The sequence below is a fragment of the Lithobates pipiens genome, unplaced genomic scaffold (assembly GCF_037356315.1).
Source record: "Lithobates pipiens isolate NorthernLeopardFrog02 unplaced genomic scaffold, aLitPip1_a1.2 Scaffold_30, whole genome shotgun sequence".
Classification (NCBI taxonomy): domain Eukaryota; kingdom Metazoa; phylum Chordata; class Amphibia; order Anura; family Ranidae; genus Lithobates; species Lithobates pipiens.
In genome coordinates this window covers 137,240,696-137,258,890 of record NW_027507791.1, presented here as the reverse complement: position 1 = coordinate 137,258,890, position 18,195 = coordinate 137,240,696, and the positions used below count along the sequence as shown (strand labels likewise).

The following is an 18,195-nucleotide window of genomic DNA, read 5'->3' as shown; positions in this document are numbered from 1 at the left end:
TCGGTGATCAGGCGAGTCTCGTAGACTCGCCGATCACAGAGCGTGCCGCGTGCGCCCCTCAGGGGGCGCGCAGGACGCTCGTGCACGGGACTACGTCTATTGACGTAGTCCCAGAAAAGGAGATCCGCGCTGTAGCCGTCATTCGATCTCAAGTGGTTAAATAAGCATAAAATAAAGTGTAAATGTGAGATCAGAGGTCTTTTTGACCCCAGATCTTACAATAAAAAGGCCCTGTCATGCTTATTTATATTACAAGGGATGTTTACATTGCTTGTAATAGTAATAAAAGTGATCAAAACATTTTTTTAAAGGGACAGTGTAAAAAAAAAAAAAAAAGAAAAAAAAAAGTTAAATTAATTAAAAAAATGTAATTCGAGAAAGTGTATTTTTTGCAAAACAATTGAGTTTGAAACACTGCTGCTCAAATACAATGTGACATAAAATATTACAACAATTTGCATTTGATTCTCTAGGGTCTTTGCTAAAAAATATATATATATCTATATATATAGCTATATAATGTTTGGGGGTTCTAAGTAATTTTCTAGAAAAAAAGCAACAAATGTCAGAAAAAGGCCTTGTCCTTAAACACTTGCCGCCCGCCATATAGCAGAATGACGGTGGCAAAGTGGTTTCAATATCCTGACTGGGAATCATATGATGTCCACAGGATATTAAGCCGCTGTGTGCCCCTGGGGGTGGACATCGCAGTGATCGTTGTTGCTGTGTGTCAGTCTGACACACCGCAACTACAATCTCGGTAAAAAGTCTCAGAGGGAGACTCTTTACCATGTGATCAGCCGTGTCCAATCACGGCTGATCACAGTGTAAATAGGAAGAGCTGGCGATCAGCTTTTCCTCACTCACGTCTGTCAGACACGAGTAGATTAGAGCCGATCGGCTGCTCCTCTGACAGGGGTCTGTGCTGATCGATTATCAGTGCAGCCCCCCCGAGGCTGCCCACACTGAACCACCAGGGATGCCACCAGACCACCAGGGATGCCCAGCACCAGGTATGCCACCCTAGACCACCAGGGATGCCAGTCAGTGCCCACAATGGATGCCAATCAGTGCCCACAATGGGCATCACTGATTGGCATGCATTATTGTTTGGCACTGGTTGGCATCCATCAGTATAATACTTTACACTACAATTCCACCTATCAGTGCCCATCCGTGCCACCTATCAGTGCCCATCCGTCAGTGACATATCAGTGCCACCTATCAGTAAGACATATCAGTGCCCATCAATGCCACGTCATCAGTGCCACTTCATTGGTGCCACCTCATCGGTGCCCATCATTGCTGCATTATCAATGCCCGTCAGTGCAGCCCCATAAGTGAAGGAGAAAACGTACTTATAGACAAAGTTTTGTTACTGAAACAAAAAAAACATATTTTTTCAAAATTTTCAGAGAAAAAAAATCCCAGAGGTGATCAAATACCACCAAAAGAAAGCTCTATTGGTGGGAACAAAATGATAAAAATGTTGTTTGGGTACAGTGTAGCATGATCGCGCAATTGTCATTCAAAGTGTAACAGTGATGAAAGCTGAAAATTGGTCTGGGCAACAAGGTGTATAAGTGCCCAGTATTGAAGTGGTTAAAGAGGAAGTAAACCCTGATTGGTTATACTTCCTCTTTTGTTCCCTGCAAAATAAAAGCATAATGGGCTAGTATGTATCGCATGGTAGCCCATTATGTGCCACTTACCTGCAAATGAAGCCTGGGATGTTCCTGCTGGAGGCCGCATCTATCTTCACCCCTCTTCCTTCCAAGGCCATGGACTCCGGCTCTGTGACTGGCCGGAGTGACGTGACGGCCCTTTAGAAACGAGCCTGCTCTTCAGTGTGCATGCGCCGATGACGTCGGCACAAGGGTATATGGTAAATATCTCCCAAACGGTGTAGGTTTAGGTAGGAGATATTTCCAGTACCTACAGGTAAGCCTTCTGGCTTACCTGTAGGTAAAAGTGGTGTAACTAGGTTTACAACCACTTTAACGGGTTAAATATGCTAAGAAGAACAATTGTAAAATGTGACTGGCAGTACAAGGGTTAATAGAAGAAACAAAATACATAAAGATGGTACCTGAACTGAAATTCAATGTAAGGAAAGTTGAATACATTTAAAATCATGAACCAATAGTTAGAAAATAATTTCGACGAGGATGGGATTCGAACCCACGCGTGCAGAGCACAATGGATTAGCAGTCCATCGCCTTAACCACTCGGCCACCTCGTCATCTACAAGCATGTTATTCCTGACTACTCTCCATGCTATTCCTAACTACACTCTAATGCCAACACAAACGTAAACGCTGTGAAGCTCCAGTGTTTGTTATATTTATTGTTCGCACAGCAGATCATGCTAGCCCGACTATATCTGCGCCCCGAGTTATAGTCAGAGTGTACCACCCGCTCTCCGTACTGTACATTCTATACAACGCACAACACAAGTCAGCAACAGCAGAGGATAGGCGGGTCCAGAAGCTTAGCCAATCGGGAGGGGGGAGAAGGCGTGGTGGGTGTGCAGGCGAGTGGCGGTTAAATTTGAAAATGTGTCGGAGTGATTCGGTGTGACCGTCTTCTGCCTGGCCTGAGGTACGGCGCGCGCGGACAGGTAATCCAATGAGAGGCTTTATCACTGTGCTCGGTGTTTGGAGGTGAGGCGCAGTGCGGTCTCTCGGCATGCTCCTTGGTAGACTCTCTGGGACTTGTAGTTCCTCGGGGCCTGCAGGTGTGTGAGGAGCCCCTTGTCCTGTGGGTGGTCAGCCATGTAATCCCTGCTACATGGTGATTTGTCTCTATAGTAACCTCTCCATTGTGTATTGTGGGAATACACGGAGACATTATGAGCTTTATTTTCCCCCATTTCATGTAGATTGAGGCCTACATGACACTTGTGGTCAGTGGGGTTCCCACTGTGTGCACTTACCTCAGGGATGAGCATAGGTGAGTGCTATGACACACAACACAAGTCCTAGTTCCACCAGAACACTGTGTTCCATATCTGTGTACTTTTATTCCGCCATGTTTGCATAATGCACCACATAGGAATGCGCACAAACCTTCATCGCAGATCTCACAGCGAATGGGGCCTATTCAGATCACAATGCACTTAAGAATACGCCTGCAGTCTCTGTTTAATGCATTGTTTTTTTTTTTTTTTTTCCCCTTCAAAGATGGGTTTCCTCTGCACTTCTGTGAGTAACAAAAGGGAAACGATGAGTGCAACCTCCATAGTGGAGTAAACAAAGTGAAAATTTATTAACCATTTGCTTCCAACGTAACTTAGTTATACAGCGGCAGAGCGACTTTCCTGCACTGGATCGCACACCTAGTATGTGATCTTGGACTTCCAGGTAGGGGGGCATATGCCGTGGTTGTCCTGTGATTAGGCACAGCACAAGTCAATCTTTGGGTGCCGGCCAATGGATGTTTGCTGGCACCTGCTGATCAGCTTTGATTAACCGACCACCTACATGCTATTCGATTTTCTGCTGATTTTTGTCTTCGCGTTTACCAAAACCATGTATTGCAAGGGCGTGCCTGATTGCATACTTTTTTTTTATATTTAATAAACATGGCATACTTGCCTCCACTGTGCAGCTCGTTTTGCACAGAGTGGCCGCGATCCTTGTCTTCTGGGGTCTCTCGGCTCCTCGCGCCCCCCCCATTGGACAACCCCTTAGGAGAAACTCTCTCCTGGGGTGTTACTTTGTGGGTGTGCTCCTGAGTTCAGCATTCTTCATCCATAGATGCCGGACTCTGCTCCTGCGGCTGCATCATTGGATTTGATTGACACTAGCAGGAGCCAATGGCTGCTCTGCTATCAATCTATCAACAGCCAAGAACCCCTTAGCCGAGAGACGGCGCGTCCCCGCTGGACAAGTTTGTGGGTTCAGGTAAAGGGGGGGGGGGGGTGGATGATGGGAGGGCCGGTTACAACCCCTTTAAGGTTTGACCTCATATTATATGGTTTTGGTACATCTGAACACAAAAATCTGCAGAAAATCTAATAGTGTGCATGGGACTACACAAAACAGAGCTATGCTATGTAAACAAGGCAGGTTTCTGTTCTGTAAGCAGGGATGTGATGGATTTTCTTTCCTTGCAATGATGAAATCCATCAGATCCCTTTTGACACTATTCACACTTAAGCAGTTTTCTGGCATTTTAGGGCTAGAAATAGCCCCTGTAAAGTGGCATACAAACTGCCTCCCATTCTCTGCAATGGGTGCTTTCACACCTGGGTGGTGCACTTGCAGGACGTTCGGAAAAGTCCTGCAAGCAGCATCTTTGGGGTACACCGCTCCCAAAATGCCCCCGCCCTGCCTGAGTCGTCCACAACATGCCCCATCTAGTCCAGGGCGGCAGGTGAACTATATGCTCTGGGGCACACTCATGACTGGGCTACTGCTGTCCATGTCGCAGTGTGCCATGGCCAACAGCCACCTCGTACTGCTCGGGTCTCGGGTCTGTCTGGAATGCGTCCAGTAGTCCCTGCAGGAGGGGTAAGTATGGTCCCACCTGTCTCAGCAGGATAGAGCAGCTGGGCATTCCCTGGGAGGTTGACTAGGGTGTCTCTCCCTCTCTTCTCTCCCTGTCCCTTACCTCCTCTCCATGCTATGGGCTGGGGGGGGGGTGGCTTTGGGTCCTGGCAGGGGGCTGTGCTGGGTGTTGGGGGTCCGCTCATCCCCTTCCCTGTTTTTGGGCCACGTGGTGTGTTTGCTATGTGGGGAGACTGCCGCGCGCTCCACGGCCATCTTCCTGGAGCTGCTGCCATTTACTGTAACCACAGCCAGTCCCCCCCCCCCCCCCCTCCAGCCATTTCTGCAAGTTCAGTGGTCATTTTCTTGGCACTCTGAGGTGTTTGTTGCTAAGGTGGCCGGAGGACACTTTCTAGTAGCCTCAGATAGTTTTACCTCTAGCTGGATGCTTGTTTCCATCTAGAACAGCACACTTTTCACATACACATTGTGCATGACACAGGGGAGAGCGGACAGCAGCAGCACAGTGTAGTACCTAGGTCAGGGGGGTGAGTCCTGCGGGTGGCCCCTCAGTCTGTGGCAGCTAGGAGGGTAGACCTTTTGTGTGACTTGCCTTGGGTCCCTAAGTGGTGACAGGCGAGTGTGGGTCAGCATGGCTTTGGAAGCTGGCTCTTCTTCCTGAGACACCCCTGTTATTGCAACTGGTTCCCCTGCACCTGCGGTGCCTGTGGATGCTCTGTTGGCAGTTCTGGAGGCTTTTGTTGCTAGGGTGGAAGCGGCGAGTGGGCGCAAGGGGGGGGGGGGGGGGTTAAAATAAAATAAGCCCCCCCCCCCCCCACCGTGTTCTGGGGAAGCATCTGATTCAGACTCAGGTCCTGCTGTGGCAGGCGGCCCCTGTTGAGATGTTTCAGAGGAAGCGGACCAGGACCATTTGGACAGTGAGGATTAGGGCTGCAGCTAACTATTTTCATAATCGATTAGTTGGCTGATTTTCTTGTTTCGATTAATCGGTTAATAACTTAAAAAAAAAAAAAAAAAAAGTGGGTCAAATTGACATTCATTTTCAATCAGTGACGGGAAAATTTAGAAATAATAGAAAACTTCTTAGTCAAAGGAATTTTCAGACAGTGTATGTGGTTTTCGTTCAGATATTGCATTCATTTTAAAAACAAGTGAATATTTCAAACAAAATTCTTTCATTCAGCAAATGTACAAAGATTTTTAGTCTGAATATTCTCATCCGAAAATTGATCTGTGTGACCAGCATAAGGCTCGGTACACGCCTATACAGTTTCTGCAGTGCCTTTTGCTATGCGTTTTTGATTTTTGCGCACCTGATTTTACTGCAATTTGCATTTTTTTATTTATTTATTTTTATTTATTTTTTTGAGCACGTTAAAAAACACAGATTGCTGCAAAAACGCATTACATGCTTTTCTGCAGCTTCTCCATTGACGTATATTGAACCAATACAGCACCATTTCGCGTTAAAAGTCCCTGACCCTTTCAGATGTGAACGTGTCCCATAAGAAACCATGTAAATGATCTGTAGTGCATTTTTGCAAAAAAGCACCAATAAACACATAGTTGTGAACCAGATCTAAGACGTTTAGTAACATAATGGTGTTAAAGAGGGATTCCACCAAAAAAATAAATATTAAAAGCCAGCAGCTATAAATACTACAGCTGCTGACTTTTAATAAATGGACACTTACCTGTCCCGCGTTCCAGCGAGGCCGATCGATCTCTCGGCTGCTGTAGTCGCCATTCTAGCTGAGGGAATCAGGAAGTGAAGCGAATCGGCTTCACTTCCCGGTGCCCTACTGCGCATGCGCGAGCCACGCCGCGCAATAGGAAATCTCCGCGCTGTCACTGGGACCCGTGTGTGTCCCAGCAGACAGCGCGGCAGGGCAGGAAATGGCGTAGACTCCCACGGGAGTCTATGCCCGGAAGTGGGTGTAAATACCTGTCTTTGATAGGTATCTCCACCCCCCCTCCCCCTGAAAGGTGTTAATTGTGACACCGGAGGGGGGGAGGGATCCGATCAGCGGAGGTTCCACTTTAGGGTGGAATCCCGCTTTAAAAACAAAAATTAGCCCTTTATAGTAGAAAAAGCAGATAATCACTACTGTAAGGGGTTAACTTTTTACTGTAGAACAGTGAAAGTAATATTTACAGTAGCGATTTGCTCTTTTTGTACTATAAAGGGCTCATTTTAGTTTTTTGACCCATTATGTTACTGGCCGAATATGAAAATAATCGATTAGTTGTCCATTAATCGATTATTTGTTTCAGCCCTAGTGAGGATGACTCCGTGTCCGGGTCAGCGCAGGAAAAAAGCTCTAGTAGGAGCACTTATCACAGCGGCGCATGATACCCTAAAGATGGGGGATACGGCGGGGGCATCTACAGAGGTGTTGGTCCCTTTCGGGCCCCACAAGCCGGCCCGCGCATCTAAAGTGTTTCCTTACCCAACTTATTTTGATACGTTTATTTACAAGGAGTGGTTGAAACTGCAGCGGGCCTTTTCAGTCCCGAAACGCATGGCGGTGCGTTTACCCCTTTTGAGGAGTGAAGAAATGGACATCTCCGATTGTTGACCCCCCCCCGTTATCCAGGTTAAATAAGGTAACCACGATTCCGGTGGAAGGGACACCTGCTTTCAAGGACCCTGCCGGCAGAAGGGCTGAGGCGGTTGCCTGGTCTATGTTTATGGTGGTGGGGTCAGCATTGCGGCCAGTGTTGGCCATGGCCCTGGTGTCAGACGCTTACTGGATGGGCTAAGTTGTTGCACCGTGAGTTGGAGAAGCAACAGGCTTCATCTGTGTGGAGCTGGTGGACCAGTTGGTGCAGGGCCTTAAGTATATCTGGGATGCGGCCTTGGATATGGCCGCCTGATTTGGCTAAAATGCTGGTCTGCGGACCAGGCATCTAAGAAATCATTGGCGGATTTGCCCTTCCAGGGAGAGAGGCTATTTGGAGCCTCGCTGGATGACATTATTAAGAATGTTACAGGGGGTAAGAGTACATTGCTCCCACAGTCCGGGAAAGGTAAGGAGCCACGGCGTAGGCACGGGCCCTCCTTTTCCACTTGGAAGCAGATTTTTCGTGCGCCCGGGTCGGCAGGTAAGCGTTCCCAGCCCGACAATGTGCCTGCTGAGGGACAAAAGCGTCCCTGGTTTCGCCAGCCAAACAAGTCTGCGAGCAAATCTGTTTCCGCATTAAGGTTTGCTTCTTCCTGACTCCTTGGGGGAGTGGGGGGTCGCCTTTTGGGAGTTTGCAGCCTGGTGGTCTGCGAACTGGTTTCATCTGGATACAAGATGGGGTTTCTTTCTTGTCCACCAAACGGGTCCCCCCCTCCCCCCTCCAACCTTCATCTTCTTCCCGCTCGTCAGGAAACCTTGTTCGGGACAGTACAGGACCTGCTGTTGCGCGGGGTGATAGTGCCTGTACTGACTCCGGAAAGGTTTCAGGAATTCTACTCCAATCTGTTTGTAGTCCCAAAGAAGGAAGGGGTCTGTCTGGTCCTGGATTTCAAGGCCCTCAACCGTTTTGTGACAGTACAAATGTTCAGGATGGAATCAGTTCGCTCAGTGGTCGATACACTCCATCATGGGGATTTTCTGGCATCCCTGGACATCAAGACTTGCGTGTCCCCATAAGGGAGGATGTGGCAATCGCTAAACAAACTATTCGGGAGTTTGGTTGGGTACTGAGAAGAGAATGTTATGGTAGGTATGGCGCTCTTCTTATAGACCAATGGTTACATAGTCAGGTTGAAAAAAAGACACATGTGCATCAAGTTCAACCACAAAAAAATATATATCATATAATCCAATATACCTAATTCTATACCCACAGTTGATCCAGAGGAAGGCAAAAAACCCCAGCAGAGCATGATCCATTTTGCTAAAGCAGGGGAAAAAATTCCTTCCTGATTCCCCCGAGAGGCAATCCTATTTTCCCCGGATCAACTTTACCTATAAATGTTAGTACCCAGTTATATTATGTACACTTAGGAAATAATCCAGGCCCTTCTTAAAGCAATTCGCTGAGCTGGCCAGAACCACCTCTGCAGGGAGTCTATTCCACATTTTCACAGCTCTTACTGTGAAGAAACCTTTCCGTATTTGGAGATGAAATCTCTTCTCCTCTAGACGTAAAGAGTGCCCCCTTGTCCTCTTTGTTGACTGTAAAGTGAATAACTCAACAACAAGTTCACCATATGGACCCCTTATATATTTGTACATGTTGATCATATCCCCCCTTAACCACTACAGCCCCGGACCAATAAACACCTTAAGGACCAGAGGTCTTTTTCCAATTTTGCACTGCGCTGCTTTAACTGGTAATTGCGCAGTCATGCAATATTGCACCCAAATGAAATTTGCGTCCTTTTCTTCCCACAAATAGAGCTTTCTTTTGATGGTATTTGCCTCTGCGATTTTTATTTTTTGCGATATAAATGGAAAGCGAGCGAAAATTTTGAAAAAAAAAAAGATATTTTCTTCGTTTTGTTATAAGAAAAATCGAATAAACTAAATTTTAGTCATACATTGAGGGCAAAATTTATTCAGCCACATGTCTTTAGTAAAAAAAAATGTCAATAGGCATATATTTTTTGGTTTGCGCAAAAGTTATAGCGTCTACAAACTAGAGTACATTTTCTGGAATTTACACAGCTTTTAATTTATGACTGCCTATCTCATTTCTTGAGGTGCTAAAATGGCAGGGCAGTACAACCCCCCCCCCCCCCCCCCCCCAAATGACCCCATTTTGGAAAGTAGACACCCCAAGGAAATTGCTGATGGGTATGTTGAGCCCATTGAATATTTTTTTTTTTTTTTTTTTTTTGTCCTAAGGGATTGAATAATGACAAAAAAAAATAAAAATGTGTCACTAAATGATATATTGCTCACACATGCCATGGTTATATGTGGAATTGCCCCCCAAAATATATTCTGCTGCTTCTCCCGAGTACGGGGATACCACATGTGGGGGACTTTTTGGGAGCCTAGCCACGTACGGGACCCTGAAAACCAAGCACTGCCTTCCGGATTTAAATATAAAATGCTACCAAAAAAACTGTTAGCGATCGCAGGGATCAGGCCTGACTCTGCGATCGCTGCAGTTATGTGTTTAGTGTTTTGTAAGTGACAGTGATCGATCGATACTGCACTTGGGTGGGCTGGGCAGAGGGGCAAAACGCAGGTGCTAGCAGGTATCTGGGCTGATCCCGCTAACAATGCGTTTTTTTTTTTTTTTTTGGAACCCTGAACTGCTGGGGACGCTAGTATAGATCTGATCAGATATTGATCTGTTCAGATTCTATACCACTACAGGAGGTTTATGCTTTGCGTGTGGGTGTTAGCGGTACTGGCACTAACCTAGCGCTGCCTGGGGTGACGCAGACCCTGACCCTAAAACCTAATTGATATCACCCGCCGGGTGATCAGGGGGTTAAACCTTTATTGGGTAATAAATGGTGGGTGCCCTGATGCTATAAAAAGCAAACTAACCAGAGTCACCCGTAACACTTATACGGTGATCAGTGGTGAAAGGGTTAACTAGGGGCAATCAGGGGGTTCAAATTTTTATTGGGTAGTATTTGGGGGTCCCTGGCGCTATATAAAAACCTGATGGGGAACCTAAATAACTAACTGGCTAACCAGCGTCACCAGTGTCACTTATACTGTGATCGCTGGTGAAAGAAAGGGTTAACTAGGGGCAATCAGGGGGTTAAAACCATTATTGGGTAGTATATCGGGGTACCCAGCGCTATAAAAACCTGGCGGTGAACCTAAAAAAAAAATAATAGCTACCTAGTGACACTGATGCAGCGATCAGAAAAATGATCGCTTGGTGACACTGGCAAAAGGGGGTGAAAGGGATAACTCTAGGGGCAATCAGGGGGTTAAATCTTTATTGGGGGGTGATAGGGGGCTACCCTGGACCTAACACTAACTGCCCTGACAGTTTTAACTGTTAGAACTGACACTGAATGCATTGATCAGTAAAGAAATGATCAATGCAATCAGTGACACTGTGACTGGGGGGGGGGGGGGGGGAGATCGGGGGGCGATCGGGGGTGGGGGGTGGTTTGTGTGCCTGTGTGTACCTACATGTCAATGTAGTGTTGGTGCACACTTACTTTTAGTCTTCTCCTTGTAGTCCGGTCAAAAAGACCGCCCCGAGGAGAATGACATCACTTCCTCCTTCCTGTGTAAACAATACACAGTGGGAGGAAGTTCGTCATTGGCCAGGAGCGATCCAGGGGGGGTGGCCAACGGCCATCCCCTCATCACGGACCGCTTCTGCAGCGAACCGGACCGCCCTATCCAGCGGGAGGGGGTCCGATCGGACCCCCACCCGCTGGAAGGCAGGCACGTACATGTACGTGCTTGTGCCTGCCTGTGCCATTGTGATGACGTACAATGGCAATACGGCGGTCCTTAAGTGGTTATCAAGAGTGAATAAATCCAGTTCCTCTAATCTTTCCTCATAGCTGAGCTCCTCCATGCCTCTTATCAGTTTGGTTGCCCTTCTCTGCACTTTCTCCAGTTCCCCCGATATCCTTTTTGAGAACTGGTGCCCAAAACTGACAGCATATTCCAAATGAGGTCTTACTAATGATTTGAACAGGGGCAAAATTATATCTCTCTCTGGAGTCCATACCTCTCTTAATACAAGAAAGGACTTTGCTCGCTTTGGAAACTGCAGCTTGGCATTGCATGCTATTATTGAGCTTATGATCTACCAAAACCCCCAGATCCTTCTCCACTATGGATTTGCCCAGTTGTACTCCCCCTAGCATGTATGATGCATGCATATTCTTAGCCCCCAAGTGCATAACTTTACATTTCTCAACATTAAACCTCATCTGTATTGAACGCTTTCGCAAAATCCAAGTATACCACATCCACCACCACCCCTCTGTCCAAGGTTTTACTTACCACCTCATAAAAAGAAATCAGGTTTGTCTGACAACTTCTGTCTTTCATGAATCCATGCTGTCTGTTGCTTTAAAATATTTTTTTCCTGCAAGAACTCGTCTGTGTTCTTTTATTAAAGCGGAGGTACGCCCTAAAGTGGACCTTCCGCTCATTGGAACCCCCCCCTCCGGCGCCACAATTGGCACCTTTCAGGGGGGGAGGGGGGTGCAGGTGCCTGTACAGTACAGGTATCTGCACCCACTTCCGGCTTAGATTCTGCAGAAGGTATGCCCCTTTCTGCAGAATCTACGCCCCTTTCCGAAGGTCCCCCGCTGCCTGCTGGGAAACACATGGATCCCAGAGACAGCGGGAACCATCCTTATTGCACAGCGCGACTCGTGCATGCGCAGTAGGGAACCGGGAAATGAAGCCGAAAGGCTCCACTTCCTGATTTCCATGCCCAAGATGGCGGCGGCAGCACCTGAGAGACGATCGAGAGATCGGCTTCGGGTGCGGACATCGCGGGCGCGCTGGGCGGGTAAGTGTCATTATTTTAAAAGTAAGCAGCTGCAGTATTTGTAGCTGCTGGCTTTTTAAAAAAAATAAAAAAAAATAAAAACAAAACGGCGGACTCCCGCTTTAATCTCTCCAGTATCTTCCCAACTATAGAAGTTAAACTAACAGGTCTATAGTTACTTGGTAATAACTTTGTTCCCTTTTTTAAATATAGGTACCACATTGGCCCTGTGCCAATACAGTGGTACTATTCCTGTCATTAATGAGTCCCTAAAAATTAGATACAATGGCTTTGAAATTACAGAGCTCAATTATTTTAGGATCCGTGGGTGGATGCCATCAGGTCCAGGTGCTTTATCCATCTTTATTCTGTCCAAATATTTCTGGACCATATCAGTTTTGAGCCATTGTGGATTTGGGGCCGTGTCACTACCACCCCTATTATGGACATGAGCTCCCCCATGCTCCTTTGTATACACAGAGCTGAAGAAAGTATTTAATAAGTTAGCCTTCTCTTTGTCCCCAGTCACCCACTCCAGATTATTTTGTAAAGGGCCTACATGCTCAGACTTGACCTTTTTACTATTAATATATTTGAAGAATTTTTTGCTGTTTGTCCTATCTTTTGCAATCTGTCTTTCATTTTGAATTTTTGCATCCTTGACATCCTTTTTACATATTCTGTTATAACATTTAAATGACACTAGCATATAAAATATATATATATATATATATAATTTATTTATTTTTACTTTGTCCGTGAGCCACATCGGTTTTATTTTTAGCCTTTTAAACTTATTGCCCATTGGAATATACTTTGCCGTGAGATCACAAACAGTCTTTTTGAAGAATTCCCATTTCTGTTCTGTGCCCATTGATGCCAATATTCTCTCCCAGTCTAGGTCCTGGAGAGCAGCCCTCATCTTTGGAAAATTTGCTCTCTTGAAATTAAGAGGGTTTTTTTTTTTTTTTTTTTTTTTTTTTTTTTCATCTTCCCCGTATATGATTTTTGCTTACATCAAATGAAATCGTGGTATGAAATCATATGGTCACTGCTACCCAGGTGTTCCTTTATCTGGACATTAGTAATACGTTCTGCATGGTTTGAGATTACTAGGTCCAACAGAGCATCATTCCTAGTTGGGGCCTCTATAAACTGGACCATAAAATTGTCCTGCAATAGGTTTATAAATTTTTGCCCTTTAACTGCCCCAGCAGTGCCATTACTCCAGTCAATTTCTGGGTAGTTAAAACCCCCCATTATTATCACTGTCCCAGCCCTTGCAGCCCTTTCTATCTGTGCAAGGAGCTGAGTCTCCACCTCCTCATTAACATTGGGTGGTCTATAACAAACTCCAATGATTAACTTTGAACTATGCACATCTGTATGCAGTTCCACCCATAATGCTTCAGACTCATCACACTCTCTGTCCACCAGGTCCTCTTTCTCACTCGCTTTGAGATCATTTCTCACGTGCAGACAGACCCCTCCACCTTTCCTTTTTACTGTCTTTCTGAAAGAGTGCATAGCCAGGAATATTAATAGTCCAGTCATGTAAGGAATGAAGCCAAGTTTCAGCAATACTGATTACATCTCCTGATGCACCAGAGCTTCCAACTTGCCTATTTTGCTTGGCAGTCTTCTGGCATTGGTGAGCAAACATTTTAATGCATTAACATATTATGACCGGTCCCATACTATCCTCTTGGGTGTTCCAAGATTACAACTAGGACTTGCTACTATATTTACCTTGGGTTTATGTGCTTTGGTTACCCTGCCACTAATGCCTCTAATATTACCCTCTGGAATATGCTCCACGCTGACTATCTCTAGCTCTGGACGCCCCCCCCCCCGTTGCTTAGTTTAGAAAACCCCTCCTAACTTTTTGGCCATCCTTAATCCCAACTGATATGCACCCTCCTCATTTAAGTGCAGTCCGTCCCTTCTATAGTACCGGTTATCGACTGAGTTGTCCCAGTCCTCCAGGAACCCAAACCCCTCCTTACTACACCAGCTCTTGAGCCACTTATTTACTTCCCTAATCTCCCTCTTCCTTTCTGGTGTGGCTCGATGTACCAGTAGTATTCCTGAGAATACTACCTTGGAGGTCTTTTTCCTCAATTTAGCTCCCAAGTCCCTAAAATCATTCTTTTAGGACACTCCACCTGCCTCTGACTTTGTCATTGGTGCCAACGTGCACCATGACAGCTGAGTCTTCCCCCAGCCCCTCCCAGTAATCTGTCCACCAGATCCGTGATGTGCCGAACCCGAGCGCCCAGCAGACAACCTACAGTTTGGCACTTCAGGTTGTTGTTAGATTGGCCTGTCTGTCCTCCTAAGAACTGAGTCCCCTACCACCAGAATCTTTCCTTTCCCTTCTGTTGCCCCGACCCCACTCTCACTGGAGGAGTTCTTCCCCTGGCAGCTAGGAGAATCCCTCAGCTCCAGCAGTGCTGGTCCCTGACTGGGATCACCAATGGGTGGTGTTGTGTTTATCCCCTCTGCAGGCTATAACATCATCTATGGAAGAGGGAACATCTCATTTCTTGGATAAGCCCACTAAAAAACAGACTTGATCAAATTGGAAATATGTATATTGGTGTGTGTTTGGTCCCCAGCCTGTGCTTAACTGCTGAGCTTGAGTTTACTACTGATTGCTTCCCTCCGTTTTCAAGGTGTGAGGCTCTCAATTGCCCCTCCTGGATTAATATTGGTGACAAATTGAGGCCAAGCTAAATTAAAATGCTTGTGTTCTACACTCTGTAGTGTGTTTAGTGAATGAATTTGATCAATTGGATCAGAAGTTTATATAATCTAAACAAATAAGTTAATTTAATACGAACAATCTTTTTTTTTTTTTTTTTTTTTTTTTTACAATCGTGTTATTTTAAATCTTCTTGGATACTTAACATGCCCCAATCCAAATATCTAAAATAAAAATAAATGTGAAATAAAGTGCTTGAGTGAAAATGATAGATATCTCTAATCTATCACCACGTGGCTGGTGCTTTATATGATAAATAAAGTGACTTGTGCTCAAAAAAATGTGTCCCGTAATAAAACGGCTTTTTTTCAGGAAAAAGTATATGCGAAGAATCAATGGTGCTCAGTGCTGGGGTCCTTAACAGTGCTCTTATTACAAATTCACTTACCAGAGCGCCTCACCCCTCTGGGGCTATCTCGCGTTCACAGTGTGGCAATCTGTGGCTCCAGGACTTCTATATGATGGTACTAACATTTATTTATGGTCACCATATAAGAAAAAGAAGGGGATGCCCATAGTGTAAATCAGTTTAATTTTTTTTTGAATTTATTGAGATAAATTATGTACTCACATTTAAGTGAACAATTACAGGTGAAAAAGGCCATAAACACGCTATAGCCTCAGACCCGAAGTGACACAATGCCCTTTCTACGTGTTTCGTTATCAGACGTTGACTGGAACCTCTGCCAAACACACATGAATATATAATTCAGAGCCAATCTCACTTCGGCGTGGGGCAAATTGGGGATAAATATTCCCAATTTGATCAAGTCTGTTTTTAGTGGGCTTATCCAAATTATCCAACAAAATTATCTGTGCCCTCTTCCATAGATAATGTTATAACCTGCAGAGGGTATGACACAACACCATTGGTCTATAAGAACAGTGCCATACCTACCATAACAGAAGTCGGTGTTGGTGCCAACTCAACGCCTGGAGTACCTGGGCCTGCTTCTGGACTCCTGCAGGTGGTCATCGCTAATTTTTTTATTTTTTTCTTGCGAGTCCTGGGTCTCATGGTAGCCACTTTCAAGGTGGCACTGTATGCTCAATTCCACACTCGAGTCTTGCAACAGGAGATCCTGTCCAAATGGGACAAATCTCCGTTGTCCATGGATTGTCAAATTCGGGTGAGCCAGCTAGTCAGGGATTCCCTGCTCTGGTGGCTGAGGTCTCCGGCCCTTCGGTTTGGGAAGTCGTTCCTTACTCTTCATTGGTCGGTGATCACAACAGACAGCAGCCTGACCGGTTGTGGGGGGGGGGGGATTTGGGGTGTGCTGTCAGCCCAGGGTCTCTGGACCCAGGAACTTTCCGCCTGTCTATCAACGTGCTAGAACTTCGGGCAATCCGGCGGTGCCTCCACATGGTCAGACTGCAGGGGCATCCAGTTGGGCAACGCCACAGCGGTGGCATATGTTGACCATCAAGGAGGGACAAGGACTCTGCTGCAGCACTGGAGGTCACTCGCATCCTGCGGTGGCAGAGCGGCACGTGCCGGCTTTGTCGGCCATGTACGTTCCGAACGTCGAAAAACTGGCAAGCGGACTACCTAAGCTGTCAGATGCTGGACCAAGGAAAATGGTTGCTACATACAGATGTATTTTGGCTCCTTTGCCTAAGGTGGGGCACGCCAGATGTGAATCTCCTGGCATCTCCACTCAATCGGAAGGTACAGAGGTTTGCGGCCAGGTCAAAGGATCCCTGGCTGGACGCAGCAGACGCGTTGGTGGCTCCATGGGCATTATCGGCTGCTTTATGCTCCCCCCCCCCCCCCCCACTCAAACTTCTATCGCGTCTGCTTCGCTGAGAGGGGGATTCCGTTAATTTTGATTGGCCTTTGTCGGCATACCACGGACGCATAGTACGAATGATGGCAGATAATTCTTGGCGGCTGCCGATGTGAGAGGAACTTCTTTCGCAAGGCCCAATACTTCATCCTGCTTTAACGGCATGGCTGTTGAAAGCAGGTGCTAAGGGACCGAGGTCTGTTGGATTCTGTAATCTCCACTATGTTGAGGGCAGGGAAGTCATCTTCTCGGTAGATTTATCGTGCGTGGAAAGCCTACATCTCCATGTTTGAGGAGATGGGGTGGTGTCCACGCACATACTCAGTTTCCAGCATCCTGCTGTTTTTGCAGTGAACCGTGGATCAGAAACTTGCCTTATGCACCATTTAAGGGGCAGATATCAGCTTTGGCTGTCGCGTTTTTTTTTTTTTTTTTTTTTTTTTTTCCATTCATTGGTGAGTAAGTACATTTTTGTTCAGGGGGTTCAACATATGGCCCCTCCGGTTCGACCACCGCTACCTCTGTGGGATTTGAATCTGGTGCTCTCGGTGCCTCAAACCGCTGTTTTGATAAACATTAGGGAGATCACCTTATTGACACTCTCTCAGAAAGTAGTCTTTCTAGTGGCTATTACTTCTGCTAGGAGGGTTTCTGAGTTGGCAGCCTTGTCATGCAAGTCTCCCTACTTTATTCTCCACAAGGATAAAGTGGTGCTGCATCCACAGCCTTTGTTTCTGCCTAAGGTTGTTTCGGCCTTTCATTTATATGAGGACATTGTGCTTCCGTCCTTATGTCCTCGGCTGTTGCAGCCCAAAGAGGTGGCTCTGCAGATGTATCTGTCTGCTACAGCTCCTTCTTTTTTTTTTTTTTTTTTTTTTTTTTTTTTTTTTTCAGAGGTCGGATACTCTGTTTGTATCGGTGGCTGGTCCGAAGAAGGGTCTGGCAGTCTCGTCGGTCACCATTTCTTGGTGGATCAGATTGTGGTTCAGGCTTACGCCATAACTGGGCGGGCGTCTCCCATTCCTGTCACTGTACATTCTACCAGGGCAGTTGGTGCCTCTTAGGCTTTCTGACATCTAGTGTCTGTTTCTCTGGCGTGTAAGGCGGCGACCTGGTTGTCTGGTCACTAAATTTTACAAGGTTGACGGGCGTGCATCCTCAGATGCTTCGGCTGCAAGGTTTTGCAGGCGGCTGTTTAAGGTTGCAACTCCTCCATTGCAGAGCTCTGGTTGTTATGGGTGGTGTTATTTTCATGCTTTTCCCACTGCTTGGGGACGTCCCTAAGGTGAAGATGCTGTGCCCGTCAATGAATGAAAGAGAATGGGATTTTTTTGTACCTGCCATAACTTACTTTTCTCTGAAGTTCATTGACGGACACTGCACCCACCCCTCCTATTATTTGTTTTGTACTGCTTTTGACGAACTGAGCTGCTAAATAGTGAGGGGTTATAGCCAGTAGGACTGCCCCTGGGCGGTACTGTGCAAGTGTTGATGTTTTTAACACTTTCTGCCTAGTCCTCTCCTCCTAAAGGGGTGATTTATTACCCTAAGGTCAATATGAAGATGCTGTGTCAGTAAATGGACTTCAGAGAGATGGATTTTACAGTGAGTACAAAACCTCCTTTCCTTTATTCCCCCCCCCCCCCCAATATATTATACGATATACCTTTTTAACCTTGATGGTAGGGTTTGTGTGGCATCTCAA

At 46.2% G+C, this 18,195-nt stretch overlaps 1 protein-coding gene and 1 non-coding gene across 4 annotated transcripts in view; one reads left to right on the top strand and one right to left on the bottom strand.

The window, feature by feature from the left end:
- Positions 1-2,160: 2,160 nt before the first annotated feature.
- TRNAS-GCU (transfer RNA serine (anticodon GCU)) lies at positions 2,161-2,242 on the bottom strand. The gene has a single exon. It is a non-coding gene; the product is annotated as a tRNA-Ser (tRNA).
- A 284-nt stretch (positions 2,243-2,526) lies between these two features.
- KNL1 (kinetochore scaffold 1) overlaps positions 2,527-18,195 on the top strand; it is a 288,270-nt gene continuing 272,601 nt past the window's right edge. For 2 of the 3 annotated variants that reach the window (XM_077464895.1, XM_077464894.1), the window contains exon 1: positions 2,528-2,620. The gene's annotated coding sequence lies outside the window, so the exon portion shown is untranslated. Of the gene's footprint in view, positions 2,621-18,195 lie in introns of all 3 variants that reach the window. The other variant, XR_013264900.1, reaches the window with a different exon arrangement.